Source organism: Ustilago hordei, assembly GCF_900519145.1.
Source record: "Ustilago hordei strain Uho2 genome assembly, contig: UHO2_mito, whole genome shotgun sequence".
NCBI classification, from domain to species: domain Eukaryota; kingdom Fungi; phylum Basidiomycota; class Ustilaginomycetes; order Ustilaginales; family Ustilaginaceae; genus Ustilago; species Ustilago hordei.
Window position 1 is genome coordinate 138,657 of NW_024545271.1, and position 15,098 is coordinate 153,754.

A 15,098-nucleotide genomic window follows, 5' to 3' on the forward strand; every position below is an offset into this window, starting at 1 on the left:
GGATTTTTAATAGCAAAAGTACCATCACCCTCAATAAGACCTGCTAGATAAGGACCAAAGCGCCGAAGATCCGGAATTTTTTCTTTAGCGTTGATAATACTTTGAATAATTTTCTCTTTTTTTGATCGATTAATTTTATAAAATGAACGTTGAATAGAATACTCTCCAATTTTTATTTTACCAAAACCTCCTACCATAGCTGGCATACGATTTTCTCTACAGTTTCCTGTAGAGTCGGACTATATCTTCATCCTTTTCATTATTTAGTAATTATTTATATAATATATACTACATATCAATAAAAAAAAACGTCTCGCGTGTAGTCTCTGAGGATCCTACTTGATTAAATAGTTAATAAAATCTTTGGTTTCCTGCTGATTGTCCAATCCTAATATATTTTACTGAATTTTAGTAGAACACTAAATTCTAGTTTATTAGGCTCTAAGGAGTTTCCAGCATATAGCAAGATTCGAGTTATACTTACATAACCCGGCTATGCATTATTTGTATTATTTGAAGGGGGAAAACAAAGTTCCTTATTTAATATAACTAAGTTTCCATTGTTCTCGATATAGAAGTTTAGATTCACTATTCAGATACTTTCGAATAGTAACTCGATCTCCTTTAATTTCCGCGCGTAGCGCCCTCTTTTAGAGGGCGCGGCAAAAGAATGAAGACTCTTATATTTTTTAGTTAGTGCCTACGGCGGATATAGCACATTTTCTGCTAGAATAGGTTTACTATTAGGTTGTACTGTAGCATTATTGTGTTCACTACGTGTATTGCTTAGAAGATTAAGAAACTGATCTAGAGTCATACTTTCTGTATTCTCCATTTCAGTAATAGGGGCCCGCTAATTAGAAAACGATTAAGAAATAGTTCTGCAGTAGTCGTATATCGTACAATTGTAGATCGATGGATACCTACATGATCTGCAATGTATTGAACACTATCGCTCATAAATACAAGTTGTGCTGTTTCAGTATCATAGATAAATACTTTAGTTCCTCGTAGTTTTCGAAGGTAATCACGCCAATATTCTGACGCCGAAGGCGGTTCGTGGTAACCAGAACTACTAGCTACTGGATCTACATTAAGATCTGGCAGCAGAGTATCCATACAATACTGTTCTAGCTGTACTGCCATTTCACTAGTGCTATTAGGATCCATAATAAGAAGAGTCAGTGTAACATCTTTAAATCCATATTTGTGGAAGTATCGAAGTACTCGTCGATCTCCTTTCTTAAGGATGCCCGTAGGGCGGCATAAAGTAAGAAATAACTCGAGCATATAGAGAAATAGAACTACCGATATAACAAGCACCATTTTCAGTTGTAAAAATAGAAAGACCGACTGCTTTCTTAGCAATAGCAGCAATAAGATCACGATTATTGCGCGTACGCGCGGATCTTTAATAATATGTTTGGTGTGACGGTGTGGTGCTTTATTAGGATCTAGTTTTTTCTTATTCACATTGCTAGCTGTACTATATTGTTTAGTATTAATAGTTATATTAAATAGTCCTTCATTGTATGAGGTAAATACAAACATAACCATAAAGAAGATCATTACAAAAGCGTGTGCTGTAATGATTAGTAGAGTAGGTAGACTTAGCCATGAATCGTGCTTGCCGTTAAGATTTATAACGTATAAGACAGGACTGTTAGGCCACGAATCCTCTCTCCGAACCATACGTGATACTTTCGCATCATACGGCTCTCCACAAGAAATTATACCCATTACAAGAAGTGTTTCAAACAAAGTATATCTCTTTCAAGGGGGCGCAACAAAAAAAACTATTTCCCTTTAAGATCTGCCTTTGTTACTGAACCATTATGAATCCGATTGTGACACGGTCGGCAAACTGGGATCTGCTTTCGGTTCATCCGTGAGATCATTGCAGTCATGAAGTCCTTAGGATGCTTTGACACATCCTTGATAGCACGAACATGATGCATTTCGAGATCAATTTCCGTACCGCATAGCGTACAAGGACTATCTAGAACGGCTTGTGACCGGAAGGTAGCTCGCCCAAGTTGTTCAAGTCGAATGCGCTACGCGCGGGTTAGTATCATTAGTAGAAAATTTGAAAGTATTGGCAAGAGAAGGATTTGGCATTGAAGCAAGTGTTTTACCATTTGCATCTAGGATAGCGATCTCCTTACCAAATCGCTTAAACACTTTCGCTTTCGTACCAAGTTTTAGTTTGGCCGCCAGCGTAAGCACACATGAATATTTTAGGATGTAAAAGATTCGCCCGAGGCTACCTGTGTTATTGACAAAGCTATAGTAATTACTAATACCTAGCCAAATAGTCCAGTAGTGTTTAACAATCTGATGAGTTTCAAAATGAATCATCCGACCCCAACGAGTTGGTACCCCTCCAGGTTTAGCCATTCCTCGAGCTACTAGCTTATCTACCAGTTTATTAATAGGGCATAGTAGTTGTGGACGAGTTCCTGCCTTACTGATAAGAGTTTCCCCTGATCGAATACTTGTTCGAACTGGTCGAAGCTCTAGTGGAGTAATCCGAATATCAGTTCCTAGGAAGTGTGCCAGCTCGCTACGAGCGTGTGTGATCTTAGTCTTTTGCATACTAAGCTCAAGTTTAAGTTGATCTGCTAGAAAGGTTCGAAGATTATCTCGAGTTTCAGTAGCATCTTCTTTAGATCCAATAATACCAATAATGAAGTCGTCCGCATAACGAACAAACATCATTCGTTTGTAATCTGGATCATTTGCCATCCGGCAACCAATATTACGGGCATGAACTTCTGACAGTTTCCCTGCACGAGTTAGGCGACGCGGGTTTGTCTTTCGCCGAGAGCCTTTATTAAAGCTACTCATATACTCTTCTAGCCATAGATCAAGCTTATTCAGCAGGACATTGCATAGAAGAGGACTAACTACAGACCCTTGGGGTGTTCCTAGCTCGGATGTGAAATATTTCTCCTGGAAGATATATCCCACCTTAAGTGCTTTGTACAGAAGGTCTATAAATGCCTGATCTTGCACCCGCTCAGAGACCGCTAGCACTAGTAGTTTGTGGTCAAAGGAGTCAAAACATTTGGAAATGTCTGCCTCAATAAACCAGTTCACTGAAGTGAAGGTATTACGAAGCTCTTTCAGAGCTGTGTGACAGCCTTTACCAGGCCGGAATCCGTGTGAGTGCACACTGAAACTAGAATCAAAGATTGCTTCGAGAACTAGATGTATAGCCGCCTGAACAATTTTATCTCGAGGGCTAGCAATACTTAGCGGTCGAGTACCATTACCATTCGGTTTTGGGATTTCGATTCGCCGAGCCGGTCGGAACTGGAATGCTCCTGATCGTAGATTTCGTTGCAGTCGTAGGAAGTAATCCATGTTGATTCCATCCAGTGTCTCAGTGTCGATACCTGGAGTCATGTTACCAGGTTTACTTTTGATTCGAGCATAAGCAGCGATAAGTAGATCGAGATCAGACATAATATGCATAATATTGGTATTAACCAGAGCTTTATTATTGACATTGCTTGTAATAAGCTGCTGCAGTTTCTCCATACCCGCCGGCATAGAGTCCACAGCGAATCCATTGCTGCTCCCCTTCACTTTAGTACTGTAATTTCGAGCATTAGAAATCTTGTTTCGAGTTACAGTATTAGAAGCTAGTACGAGAGCTCCGTCACCCCACGAGTTTCCTCGATCGGGTGATCCCGAATTCCACATTGGTACCGCAGGAAGACGATTGCGCTACGCGTCCTCCTATTGGGCTACTTAGGTGTCCCCACGCATTGTGATCACTACTTGTGACCCATCCACTCGCCCAATTGAACCAGAACGACACAACGTAATTCGTTCCGGCCAGAAATAGAGCCTTACCTTTTCGAATGAAACAAGTAAGTCCAGAACTAAGACTGGTGTTGCATGTTGAAAGGGATTTGTTAACCTCACCATATAGCCCGTAGCTCGCTACGATTATTGCACGCAGCTTTCCTAGCATGCTATTTTCACCACCCCGTTGGCCGGAGTTGGCTGAGCTAGGTGCTTTACGGTTATGATCAGAACCCTGTTTATTACGTTCGAAGAATCGACCATAAATGTCATGACTGTGACCCGATTGGGATCGAGTCCATTCGTAACCAGGTTCCGAACCATCAATTGGGTAAACCGGATATGCGCTATCTACGTTATTCCAGCAGAGGATCTTATGAGGGAACATCCGGAAGTAAAACCGTTCGAACCACGTAAGATAATTGAAGAAATGAGCACGAAAGATACGATATCGACGATACCAAGTGTTAGACGGCGCACCGTTGTATAGTTGATGGTCTCCGTTAAGGTATTGTACTCCAGGTGCTGCTAGTTCCATTCGGATTAGTACTGAAAATGCTGTCCCAATCATAGCTGCAAATACAGCAAAGATTAGATACAGTGTACCAATATCTTTAGCATTTGTAGAGTAAAGCCATCGTACCACTGCAAATTGCTGTGGGAAATCCTCTTAGTCTAGTTACTTTCTTTTTAGTTCAATCTTTTGCTTTATACTAATGCATTTTACTATTTTATTCTCGCTCCGCGCCTAATCAAATTTACTAGTCGCCGAAGGCTTCTAAGCGTAGCCGCGCCTAAGATTTTGCGCGGCTACGCCGGAATAAAAATCGTATATTTTTTTGCGCATTTTTGTAATAAAAAAATGAAAATAAAAATGAAAATCAAAATCAAAAAAAAAGAAAAAGAGGGCGCCCCCCGATCGAAGATTTGGCGCTACCCGCCGTAGGCAAAATCGAAGGCGCTACAAAATAAAAATCGAAGATTTTGCGCTACGCGCGGCGCATTTCCTAATTAGCAAAACCAAAAACAAAAAGCGCGTACGCGCGGGAAGGCGAAGCCCAGTCGCGTTGAGGACTTCATTTTTAGTAAATACGAATATGAAGAGAGTAGCTAAAAAAGTTTCCCATTTTTTATGTATTTTGGAATTCCTATATATAGGTATATTATTACTAACAACGGACAAAAGGAGATTCGAACTCCTAAGGGAGTTTGTAATATCCCAGACAATTAGCAATCGCCGACACCTCGCCAATAGTGGTTTGTCCTTAAGTAACCTATATAAAGAAGGTATAACTCAGTTGGTTAGAGTGCGATACTTTTAATATCGAGGTCGTAGGTTCGAGCCCTACTATCTTCATATATTTCTATGCGCGTACGCGCGGGGGGGGGGGCGAAGCCCCCCTATCGGAGAGGGCGGGCGAAGCCCGGGTTGAATCGAACAACCATTCTCATTACATTCTCTAGCAGTAAAGAGAGATATCGTTTATAAGAATTTATCTTCCTATATTAGTAGATATCTATAATAAACTTTATATACTTCTTTATTATCCAATACATGCACTATATAAGAGATTTATTATATAGGGGCCCCAATGTTATAAACATTGTCAGGTATTCCTTCATTTTAAAGGAATATTCTTAGTAGTAGATGTATTAAGCTATCTACAGAACCTTTTCATAATTTCTTTCTCATTAGAACGGGAAATGTTTTCTAAGACGGTCAACTTTTTTTTGGGTCCCCTATCGCGCCGCCGTAGGCGCCCTATAAAATTGAAAATAAATTTGCCTACGGCGGGGGCGCTCTGCGCCGATCCCTTCGGCGCCCGCAAATTTCTTTGAAATTTTCTAGGGCGGCGCATTTTTATAGGCGCCTTCTTTTTTTTTTAAGAAAAAAAAAAGAGGCGTAGCGCATTTTTCCAAAAATTAGCATAAATTTACAAAACAAGAACGTAAGAGACGAGATATTACAGAAATTTCTAATGGTACTGATCCGCGCCCGCTTTTTTTTAATGCGCTTTATATAATCTTCGATTATATTAGCGTCAAAAAGAAGAAAAGAATGCGCCGTCCACTACCTCTATATGCTAAAAGTGTAAATACAAAAGTTAGTGGTGCAAATTGGAGTAAGAATTTTCCGCCAAACGGCGGAACAAGTAACCTACCTCCATGTACTTTTGATATGCTAAAGGTTAAAGACCCGCGCAACAATCGAAAACTAATTAATGAGTTCAGTGCGCGGCCGCGGCCCCTCTTTTTTTGGCTCTATATTTGGACTTATAATCCAACAGGAGTATCTCTAGTAGGCCAAAGTACACGTAAGACACCGAAATATTCATTTTATACCGCCACTATACTTTAATGAGAATTTTCTATCAACACAGCTACGACCTATAAAAATCGTAGATTTTTATTGCTACGCGCGTAGCGCATTCTTTTACTATTATGGGAGGCCGGGCCTATAAAAAATATTCTATCCCTTCGGCGCCTACGGCGGCCCGCATCTTTGATTTTATAACTACGCGCGGGTTACACCCGGCCGCTAATAAAATCTTTGATTTTATAACGCCGCGCGTACGCGCGCGCGCAAAATCTTCGGCCCGCGCAAAATTTCCGCCTACGGCGGGCGCGCGTAGCGCCCCTGATTAGGCGTAGCGCCTTCGATTTTCTAACGCGCATAAGAAAAAGAAGCAAAAATATTTCACTAACTCTTCTACGTATTGATCCTACTCAGTACAAACCAATTGATGTAACTAAGATAAAACAATACTTTATCGATACACTACATTCAGAACTAAATGTAGTTCGAGATCTTTTTAATCCGACTGTTACAAGTGAGACACTATCACAAAAAAGGAAACTTATTAAAGCGGAAAAATCGCACCTGTTTACTTTTATAAGCGCTACGCCGGGCGAAGCCGCGCGTACGCGCGCCCAATCGGCGCCGCCGTAGGCAAAAAGATTCTATCCCTTCGGCGCCCGCAAATTTCTTTGAAATTTTATAGGGCGGCGCGGGCGCGCGTAGCGCCCCGCGCGTACGCGCTTGAAATTTTCTAGGGCGCGCTACGCTTCTTTGTTTTTTTTTTAATGCGCTACGCCTAATAAAATGGAGGGCGGGCGAAGCCGCGCGTACGCGCCCTAGTAAAAGTAAATTTTGCGGGCGCCCAATCGAAGGCGCTACGCGCGGCGCTACGCCATAAAAAATCGAAGATTTTTGCGGTGATAAACTACTTTTCAGCTTTGAATCTAAAGCACAAGCACAACTACTTGCTGGTATTACCTCTTCTACAATTAAAAAGGCTATTGAAAGAGCCTAATAAAAATCGGCGCAGAGCGCTTTTTATAACGCCGCGCGTACGCGCGCGCGCAAGGGCTTCGCCCTCCTAGTCGCCGAAGGCTTCTAAGCGTAGCCGCGCCGAAGATTTTTATAGGCGCCTACTTTGCCATTACTACTACACCAATTGAAAATGCTACCACAGAATATCAACTTACTATGGAGTTATAAAATTGAAAATTTTCTTAGCCATTCTTTTTGTCGCGCCTTATTTTTCCGGAGGAGCATAAAAAGGCGCGTACGCGCGTTATAAAAGATTTTATTAGGAGCCCCGCGCGTCAGCGCCTTTTTGTTTTTTTTAACCCGCAAATTTCAAGCGCGTACGCGCGGGGCGCTACGCGCGCCCGCCTGGGCGCCGCCCTATAAAATTTAAAAGAGGGCGAAGCCCGCCCAATAAAATTTCTTTGAAATTTTATAGGGCGGGCGCCGAAGGGATAGAATATTTTTTATAGGCGCCGATTGGGCGCCCTTCTTTTTGTTTTTAAAAGCCTTCGGCGGGGCCGCGCGGCTACGCTTATAAAATTTCCTAGTAAATTTTGCGCTCCGCCTCTTTTTTTTTTTAAAAAAAAAAAAGAAGGCGCGGAGATATTTTATTAGCATTCATGAAAGTTCGTAATGAAAACATGAAAGAGAGTAGTTATAATTCTTCTATTCAAAAACCTATTCTATGCACGCGCCAATGGGCGAAGATTTTTGCGCGCGCGCGTACGCGCGGCGTTGCCCTAGAAAATTGAAAAGAGGGCGCCTACGGCGGGCGCGCTCTGCGCCGAAGATTTTGCCTACGGCGGCGCATTTTATTAGCGCACTCTAGAACCTAGCCAAACATTTATTGCTAACTCTCTCTCGTAATAAAGCTTGTGAGAAACTATCCCAACTAGAAGGAATTCATATCCCTTCGTATTTGTTCGACTACAAGATGGTAAACTATACCTTAACAAGTGGATTCTTTCTTACATTAATATAGCCGCGCCTATAAAAAATATTCTATTTTTTATTGGCGCGCGGTTATAAATTTAACTAGTTAAATTTCGCGCGGCCGTTTAAACTTCTACTTTTATAAATACTTATAAATATTCGGTTTATAAGCACAAACAATAACTAGGATGAGTTGAATCGAACAACTATTTTTCTCACCAAAAAAGAAAGTCTTTCCTTTAGACGACATCCTACATTTTACTTTATTAGTATTCTTATCATAGTAGTCTACTATCAGGTAGTATTACTATTACTTTTTTTAACCATTCTCATTACCGCCGCAGGCTTTCCTTTAGACGAGATCCTATATTACCACTTATACTTATAATTCTATACAATTATGTAAAAATAGAATACTATATCAATAGGAACAGAACCTCACTATAAGGAGGGCTAATAAAATGCGCTACGCGCGATTTTATAACTACGCGCAAAATCGAAGATTTTTATTTACATTTGTAAAATTTTGCGCTACGCCTAATCAAATTTACTAGTAAATTTTGCGGGCGCGCCGCCCTATAAAATTGAAAATAAATTTGCCGGCGCCGAAGGGATAGAATATTTTTTATAGGCGCCCCACCCTATCGGCGCAGAGCGCGCCCGCCGTAGGCGCCCTCTTTTCAATTTTCTAGGGCGCGCTACGGAATAAAAATCGAAGGCGCTACGCGCGCCTATCGGCGGCCCCTTCTTTATTACTACAATCTATAAGATCCGCGCTACGCGCGATAGCACATTTATATTAACTATTATTAGGTGATAGCCACATTCCATTTATAGAATTTATATAGTGGAAATTTCTAATTCGTTTATATATAAATTTCTTTTTATAAAAAGATTCTAAGATTTTAAAAGACGCGCCTAATCAAATTTACTAGGAAATTTTTCGCCTTTTTTTAAAACGGGCGCCCCCCGCCCTATCGAAGGCGCTACGCGCGGCTCCGCCCTATAAAATTGAAAGCGCGTACGCGCGGGGGGCTGCGCCCGCCCGCCCAATAAAATTTCTTTGAAATTTTATAGGGCGGGGGCGCTACGCGCGATTTTATAACCCCCCGCCGTAGGCAAAATCGAAGATTTTGCGCTACGCGCGGCGCTTTTCCCTTATTTTTCCGGAGGGCGCATCTTCGATTTTATAACGCGCATAAGGGAAAGCGCCTATAAAAAATCTTCGATTTTTTATTGGCGCGCACAAAAAGAATGCGCGATCTTAGATTATATAGTATTTTTATAGTTACTACTATTTATATTTACAGTATATTGCCGACTACTAGAATCGAACTAGTGTCAAGTAATTACAAGTTACCTATTCTACCACTAAACTAAGTCGACATTTTTATTATATTATAACTAGGCGCGTACGCGCGGCTTCGCCCGCCCATTACAATTTAACAGCCTACGGCGGTTTTAGAATATCGCGCGTAGCGCACTATTCCGCGCGGAGCGCATATCTCTTTTTTATAGATCTAAATCTACTGATCTCTAGGAGAATCGAACTCCTATTAGTAAAATGAAGATCTACTGTTTTACCTTTAAACTAAGAGACCTATACCTATATATATATATATACATAAATTAAACCCATCCGCGCGTAGCGCTTTATTAGTAGTGGCCGCGCTACGCGCAAAAATCGAAGATAGGGTGGGGCGCCTATAAAAAATATTCTATCCCTTCGGCGCCCGCAAATTTCTTTGAAATTTTATAGGGCGGCGCCCCCGCAAAATTTACTTTTACTAGGGGGCGCGCGTAGCGCCCCTGATTAGGCGTAGCGCCAAATTTTCAATTTTATAACCGCAATAAATCACAATTTATAAAGTAGTGGCTATAAAATCCCTTATTTTCAGGGCGGGCCTATAAAAAATATTCTATCCCTTCGGCGCCTACGGCGGCCCGCATCTTTGATTTTTTAACCGCTAGTAATTTTATTAGCACTATACAAATACAAGCATTATGATAGGGAGAATTAAAATCGAAGGGGGCGGTAATAAAGTATGATAGAATATTTCTATATTCAACTAGATGTGAGGTTAGAAAATTTTCAATTTTGCGCTACGCTTATAAAATTTACTAGTAAATTTTGCCGCTTTTTAAAACGGCCGCATCATTTTAGTTTAATAGTGCGCCGCGCTATGCGCAAAAATCTTCGGCGCATAGCGCGGCTACGCTTAGAAAATTCAATTTACTAGTAAATTTCATTTTATTAGGCGCGCTCTTTTTATAATATTAATTCATTTTTAAATATTCCTATTTCAAGGCGATAATTATTTAATTGAGTACATTCCAGGATTCGAACACTGGTCTAGCAGGACATGAGTCTGCTGTGCCACCTTTACACTAAAGTACTTTATATATTTAATCTTTGCTATTCTTATACTAACTATATATATACAGATCTATTATCAAATAAAAAGTTACTCTCTAATGATTGAAAATATATATAGAAATATATTTGGTTGGGCGCGCGTACGCGCGGCTTCGCCCGCCCCCCGCGGGGTCCCCGCGCCAATAAAAAATAGGCGCTTTTTTATAGGCGCCCCGCGCTACGCTTCTTTTTTAAAATAACAGCGCTACGCCTAATCAGGGGCGCTACGCGCGCCCACTAGTAAATTTTGCGGGGACCCATTTTTATAGGCGCTGACGCGTGGGGGATAGATATATAATATCGTTTAATTGAATACAAATGGATGGTTGATTATAAACTTTAGCCCTACAACAATTGTTGAAATGTTAACAACTACAATAATTTGTAGAACAGTAATTAGATTATATACCACTTTATCTGATGGGATAATATTACTAAGTAGTGTAAATTTCTCAACGATACTATCTCGATATTTTACACAGTATCGGTAGATGGTAATTAGAACAAGGGGCGCCAATAAAAATCGCGCCGCCCTATAAAATTTAAAAGAGGGCGGGCGCAGCCCCCCTATTGGGCGCGCCGAAGATTTTTGCGCATAGCGCGGCGCATTTTTATAGGCGCGTACAATAATTGCAGTTACTCCAATTAGAAGTACAACGATGTTGTATTGGAAGTGTAGCACGTCAATAGCGCTTAGTTCACTGAAATCTGTTGCAGGTACTCGATTTCGCAGTTCCTGCTTCATAGAATTAGGAAGAAGTGAAAATAGCCAATCAAAAATAGACCAGGGCGAATCCCCGCGCGTAGCGCCAAGTGGGGGCGGAATGAGATGATTGCTATTCGTAGTATTACTACTACTGTTCATGTTAAGGCTACCTGATAGTTTGTTACCGCGCCGCCCTATAAAATTTCAAGCGCGTACGCGCGGGGGGCTGCGCCCGCCCGCCGTAGGCGGGCTTCGCCCTCTTTTCAATTTTCTAGGGCGCCGAAGGGATCGGCGCAGAGCGCCCCCGCCGTAGGCGGGCTTCGCCCTCTTTTAAATTTTATAGGGCGCCTACGGCGGCGCGATTTTATAACTACGCGCAAAATCTACGATTTTATTGGCGCGGGCGCGGAATGTTATTTTATACGTACTGAGGTATCGAAGGTGGAAAGGGGGAATATCTATCCCCCCCCGGATAGGTTAACTTAGCGTTAAGTACTCAATAATTATGAGTAAAGTAGCAGGAATGATACCATTAGCGCAAATAGTCCAGTAGCCTCTGATAGGGCAAATCCTAGAATTGCGTAAGTAAATAGTTGCATTGGGTATTAAACATACCTATTATTAGGTATGACCTAACTCTTTTTAATAAGTTAGCTAGTAGTCACCTACTAGATTAGACTATGTCTTCTATTTATAATACAATATAAATAGCAGGGCGCTCGTGTCCGGGTTATTGTTAGTGCAACTCACCGATTAGTCGTTGAACTTTCTTAAATCGCTTTCTAGTTTCTATTCTATTTACTAGAAGGGCACTGACTTAAGCTTAGCTGCAAATTCTCTTATCTTTACATAAGATCTCCTTGCAATTCACCCTGTAGAGGCCAGATTTTAACCTCGTAGGCTAGGGTTTCGTGAAACTCCTTGGATTAGAGCAGCGAATACGATTCCAACTCCGATTCCAGCTCCGATTAGTCCTAGAGCAGCTACTCCTGATCCGATGTATTTAGCAGCAGCAAGCATAGTAAATAACAATGATATGGTGCGCCAGTATGCCAATAATAGAGAGAAAATCTTTATTACGGTAAACACTAGCTGGTGAACAGATGCTGAATATCTTTATAAAAGATGTTTTCAGTTCCTATACAATAATCTTAATTAAGCGGAGCCCGCCCTATAAAATTTAAAGCGCGTACGCGCGGGGGGCTGCGCCCGCCCGCCCAATAAAATTTCTTTGAAATTTTATAGGGCGGGGGCGCTACGCGCTGATTTTATATGGCGCGGGGTTTCACCCGGGGCGGGGCGCTACGCGCATAAGAAAAAGGCGCTGACGCGCGTTAGAAAATCGCGCGTAGCGCATTTTATTAGGGCGCGCGTACGCGCGCCCAATAGTAGATTTTATTAGCACAAGTTTACAAGAACAGCTGGAATCGAACCAACATAAATGACTTTGGAGATCATAGTATTACCATTATACGATATTCTTTTCTAATTATTTCTTACTATACTTATAAAATACTTCATACTATTTTATTGACAAAAGTATCCGCGCCTAATCAAATTTACTAGTCGCCGAAGGCTTCTAAGCGTAGCCCTATCGGCGCAGAGCGCGCCCTATAAAATTTAAAAGAAATTTTATAGGCCGCGCATTTTTTATAGGCGCATTTTATTAGCGCTTTGTTTTTAAAAGGCGCGGGGTTAGAAAATCGCGCCGCCCTAGAAAATTTAAAGCGCGTACGCGCGGGGGGCTGCGCCCGCCCGCCTACGGCGGGCGCGCTCTGCGCCGAAGATTTTTATAGGCGCATTTTATTAGGGCGCCCCCCTTTTGACTGCTAATCTATATATATAAATAACTAATAGTTGCGCGGATATATTTTCATGTATCTAAACGCGCTTCTAAAAATTTTTTGTTTGATTTAGTGGCTCTTATAAAATGCGCTACGCGCGATTTTATAAGGAGGGAGCAGATAAACCTTATAAATCAAAGGTTTTAACTCGCGCTAATAAAAATAGAAGGCGCCTATAAAAAATGCGCGGCGCTACAAAATAAAAATCGGCGCAGAGCGCTTTTTATAGCCTACGGCGGCGCGGTATTTACAATAATGAGTTGGTAAGATATTGTAGAGTCGAGAGGGAATTGAACCCTAGATGGTAGAATTTGCAGTTCCCCAACAGAAGCCATCTGTACTCGACTCAGAGTATATAAAAGATAGCTATTCTTATAAAGGGCGCCAGTCGTGGGTTCCATCATTTTATCAAGGCAATAAAATAGGGATTAATCAGTATTACTTTTATTAGGCCGCGCCGAAGGCATCTTTGATTTTATAACGCGCAGGAAAACAGAGCGCGTACGCGCGGTCTATTGTAAATAGTAATCCAATCCTTATCTAAAAACTAGTTACGATAAAAAAATATTTTCGGCCGTCGCGCCTTATATAATCTTCGATTATATTAGCAGGGGATAATTATAGTTGAATTATCCCCTAACACAAAGTTATAAAATGAGCGCGGGGTACAATTATTAGATTGTCACATATCATTCCGCGCGAAGCGCTCTCCTGGAATAGGGTTTATGTAAAGAAAATAAAGTCCATAACTATATGATACAGCATAAATGATAAGCGATACTTTATTTATAAGGATGCGCTACGCGCGCGTCAAGAACTGATTTAGAAGGTAGAAACTTAGCGAGAAATGTTGGTAGTACCTTTTCAATCAGATACTCTCGATTGTTTTTAGTCCATGTAAGAATACTGATCAGTCCAATACAAAGAAGAGTAAAAAAAAACAGGATACACAGAATATAAATAAAAAGATTATATTGCATAAATAGGCGCTACGCGCGGTATGTCCCATTATTCGGAGAACTAGGAAGTCGACTAGCAATATCCTGGTTCATCCAGTCAGGTAGGAATTTAGGTAGGTAATCCCAAAATAGTGAACCGGTAGAGTCCGTGTTATTCTCGAGAGGTGAATGAATATTGTATGTTCGTTGCCCTGCGCGTACGCGCGGTCTTCTCCCGCGTGTAGTGTGGGCTACATCTGAAATAGGAGTACTAGGAGTAGGAGCTTTACGCGCAAATACTGGCGCGCTCATATTTGCCATGTGGCCTTTATTAGCTGTTTCAAGCATTCCGTTAATACCGCGCCTATAAAAAATATTCTATTTTTTATTGGCGCCCCCCGGCGAGTACCGTTCCAAAAAAGATCCCTGTTTTAACTACTGGTGATCCTGCTTTCACCTTGAGAATAGCAGCACCAACCGTTCCAACCATCCCAGTATACGCGACAATTGCTGCTTTGGTATTTTCGCTCATTGAGCGATTTGTGTCTTTTCGTAGCTCTAGCTCAAGATCTAGTTCTGATGCACATTCGATAGGTCCGGGACCTAGATAGTTTCATACTAGATAGAAGAGGCAAATAATACTAATATAGATAAGTACATCTGCTACTATATTTAGTTCTTTATTATACTTATCTCGATAAGTATCATTGCAACTAATAAGAACAAGAATAGATAGTAGAAAGACTAGTGAGATACAGTAAATAAGAGATGGTGATGCTCCATCTTGGAATCCTAGTTGCCAAGGTTGTGGTGCTTCGTTAAAAACTACTGTAATAGGAGCTCGAGATAGATTAAACATTTTAACAATATATTTATATAGAATAATAGCTTTGCTAACCCTAGATCATTACTAAGTAATTGTAACCAATTATAGTAAGAAAATAGTATTCTATAAAACAAAAGAGTGCCGCCGTAGGCAAAATCGAAGATTTGGCGCTACGCGCGGCGCTTTATTTTATAGAATAACTTTATAAGATAGAAATATAGTAATATTACTAAACTGTATATAAAGCAGTACTTTTAGATTGATTAATTAATAAATAAAATAACCGCGCGCCAATAAAAAATAGAATAT

At 41.0% G+C, this 15,098-nt stretch overlaps 6 non-coding genes across 6 annotated transcripts; 1 reads left to right on the forward strand and 5 right to left on the reverse strand.

The window, feature by feature from the left end:
* The first annotated feature begins 5,096 nt into the window (after nucleotides 1–5,096).
* tRNA-Lys(TTT) lies at nucleotides 5,097–5,170 on the forward strand. Its single transcript has one exon. It is a non-coding gene; the product is annotated as a tRNA-Lys (tRNA).
* A 3,072-nt stretch (nucleotides 5,171–8,242) lies between these two features.
* tRNA-Pseudo(TTG) lies at nucleotides 8,243–8,313 on the reverse strand. The gene has a single exon. It is a non-coding gene (tRNA).
* Nucleotides 8,314–9,374: 1,061 nt separating this feature from the next.
* Nucleotides 9,375–9,445, reverse strand: tRNA-Thr(TGT). Its single transcript has one exon. It is a non-coding gene; the product is annotated as a tRNA-Thr (tRNA).
* A 144-nt stretch (nucleotides 9,446–9,589) lies between these two features.
* On the reverse strand, nucleotides 9,590–9,660 carry tRNA-Glu(TTC). Its single transcript has one exon. It is a non-coding gene; the product is annotated as a tRNA-Glu (tRNA).
* A 725-nt stretch (nucleotides 9,661–10,385) lies between these two features.
* tRNA-Met(CAT) lies at nucleotides 10,386–10,456 on the reverse strand. Its single transcript has one exon. It is a non-coding gene; the product is annotated as a tRNA-Met (tRNA).
* Nucleotides 10,457–12,593: 2,137 nt separating this feature from the next.
* tRNA-Trp(CCA) lies at nucleotides 12,594–12,664 on the reverse strand. The gene has a single exon. It is a non-coding gene; the product is annotated as a tRNA-Trp (tRNA).
* Nucleotides 12,665–15,098: the final 2,434 nt, after the last annotated feature.